We start from the raw sequence: 3289 nt of genomic DNA on the forward strand, positions 1-3289 counted from the left end.
TAATAGTGGGGAAACTCTTTTGGAGTAAAGACCAAATTATGGCTTTGTTAGGGAGCAGCATGGCAAGTTTGAAAGAATTGTCATGACTTGGTGATATTTGACAAGGTTATCTCTCTGGGGCTTGGTTTCTTTGTCTAAAAAATGTTGGGGTGGGACTACATGACTTCAAAGGTCCCTTTAAGCTCTAAGTGTAGAATCTTATGACCCTGTGACCAAAAGGTAAGCCAGGTATGTTTTTGTCCCAGTTGTGTCAGTCTGGGCATGTACTGGTTTTCTCTGGGTCTCAGTGGCCTTAGGTAATTCCTATCTTGCCACCTTCACTGTGATGCTGCCAACATTAGATCAGATCATGTGGTAGAAACATGTACAAATGGAAGGAATGAATAGTTTATAGGTTCCTATTCTCCCCTCTTCCTCATCTCATCTAATTCACTATCTCCTCTACTCCAGCCTCTGATGGAGATATGTCCCTTCTTGCTAAAGCTAATGCTTTTATAGGCACTCTTGTTTCCATTCCCTTCCCCTCCTCTTCCTCTTTTCCTGTAGATTGCTCCCTCTATCATATCCATCTTCTCACATATCTTCATCCTCTCCTCACCTATTGGCTTCTTCTCAGTTGTCTACAAACATGCCCAAGTCTCTCTCACCTTGAAAAAGGTTCTCACTTGATCCTACCATCCCTTCAAGCTATGTTCTTATATCTCTCCTCCCATTTTAACTCAAATTATTGAAGTAATTGTAAATTACTGTCTTCACTTCCTCTCTTTTCATTCTCTTCCAAATCTTACACAATTTGGTTTTTGACCTCATCATCCAGTTGAAAGTGCTCTCTCCAAAGTTACCAATGTTCTCTCAAATGTAGTAGTCTTTCCTCTGCACTTATCCTTCTTGTCTTCTCTGCAACCTGTGACATTAATCACCCTCTTCTCTCAGCCAAACTGCTCTACTTGTTATTTCCTGTACTCTGCATCCATCTCCTACCTTGAACAGACTGATGTCCACATTTGGATTGCTCTCCCTATTCTTTTTTTTTTAACCCTTGTACTTCGGTGTATTGTCTCATAGGTGGAAGAGTGGTAAGGGTGGGCAATGGGGGTCAAGTGACTTGCCCAGGGTCACACAGCTGGGAAGTGGCTGAGGCCGGGTTTGAACCTAGGACCTCTCGTCTCTAGGCCTGACTCTCACTCCACTGAGCTACCCAGCTGCCCCCTGCTCTCCCTATTCTTCATAGAACTCCCTTCTCTCCAGTTTCAGCTCATGAGAATTAAAAAAAGTATGATTCTCCTGTTTGGTAATGTTCTTTCTCTCTTCAAATCATATTGTATTGATTTATATGTTTCAATGTTATCTTCCTCAGAAGACTATAAACTCCCTGAGGGCATGGCCTTACCTTTCTTGCTTTTATATCCCCAGTATCTGGCACAGTGATTTGATTGGAGTAAGAACATCATCTGTGTTTGATATACTGGATGGGGAGATGATCCACAATGCTGAAGTCCTCCCTTTTACCAGCCAGAATCTCTGTCTCCACCCAACTCTTATGACCCAAGACACTTTTCCTGTTTCTTGCCCAGGTTAAAAAGGTCCTAGTTATAACTCTTTCCAATTAACCTGGGGTAGTATCCCCATGAAGACAAAAATGTGGCTATGAGCTAAAAAACACTGAGCTCAAACCTGGATTAGGAGATTATAAGAAACCAGACATTTCAAAAAGCCCATCTCTAGAAATGCATTTTCACCATTCATTCAGATATATCGCCATTCTGTGCACATGTACATCATACAGGAAAACTAAAATCATGTTCCATTGAACGTACTTCTACTTACTACTGTGCTAAAAGAAATAATGAACTGAGGAATTCCATGTGAACTGGAAAGACCTCCAGGAATGGATGCAGAGTGAAAGGAGCAGATCCACAAGAATATTGTACACAGAGACTGATACACTGCGGTACAAACATAATGGATTTCTCTACTAGCAGCAATGCAATGATCCAGGACAATTCTGAGGGACTTATGAGAAAGAACGCTATCCACATCCAGAGAAAGAACTGTGGGAGCAGAAACACAGAACAAAAACAACTGCTTGATCACATGGTTCGATGGGGATATGATTGGGGATGTAGACTCTCAATGATCACCCTAGTGCAAATATCAATAATATGGAAATAGGTCTTGATCAATGACACATGTAAAACCCAGTGGAATTGCTTGTTGGCTATGGGAGGGGGGTGGGAGGAGGGGAGGGAAAGAACATGAATCATGTAACCATGGAAAAATATATTCTAAATCAATTAATTAAATGAATTTTTTCAAATAAGAAAAAGAAAGTACTTCCACTGGGTGACATCACAGAACTTGGAAATTCAGAAAAAAAGCCATAGGGGTCTTATGGCATCATTGTCTATGCTTCTGGAAAAAAAATCCCGGCTTCAGTTTAAGAGATTAATAGCGAGGGATTCTAGATTATTTATTGAAGGCAATAATCTTGGAATGGCCAAAAAAGGGAGACTTTATGACACATTAGCCATTTCCAACTCTAATTTCTATGCTTTTATGACAGGGTCCAAAAATATGATCATTACTTCACTTAATACCAGCCACACTTCAAACTTAATGAGATACCAATTCATTTTGATTCTCTGATTTGCTAACTAGTGTGATGCAAGTGTGACATGTATAAAATACTGAAGTACATCATTTTACTCCAAAACCAGCTTAAAGCTTTCAAATAAATCTGCTTAAAGGAAAGTCCAAACTTGAGATAATGTCAAAATGATCCCAGTAATCTTAACAATAGACAGAAGGTCTGATGAATGTTCAATTTTGCGAAGAACAGAGGGAGGCTGCTCATTAATTAAGCTTAGAGAGGTTTCACACATACACTTCAAGTGCTAATAATTATTGGTTAGTACCAATTTGTTATCATCCAACTCTAGCAATATAACAAATTTTCTCTTTGTTATTACAACAATTAACATTAGCCACACTTTGCAATCTTTTGTTACAATCAACTGGTTAAACTCGATACTTAGGATAATTTGGACTGACTTTCTTTTGGCCACATCACCATCTACGGTCCTTTCCAAAGGGAAGCCTCTTGGACAAAGGCAAAACTATAAAGTGTGCAACGTGCGTCAGCTCACTTTCTCTTTTGATGTTTTCCCTCCCTCTCATCTCGTTTTATTCATCCCTTTCTCAAACTGACCAGTTTCATTGAGTCTTCCTTTTCTAATGACACAGCCTTTCTCCATCCCCAACCCCAAAACAGACATTTTTTACAGCCCAG

The sequence above is a fragment of the Gracilinanus agilis genome, chromosome X, assembly GCF_016433145.1.
Source record: "Gracilinanus agilis isolate LMUSP501 chromosome X, AgileGrace, whole genome shotgun sequence".
NCBI lineage: Eukaryota > Metazoa > Chordata > Mammalia > Didelphimorphia > Didelphidae > Gracilinanus > Gracilinanus agilis.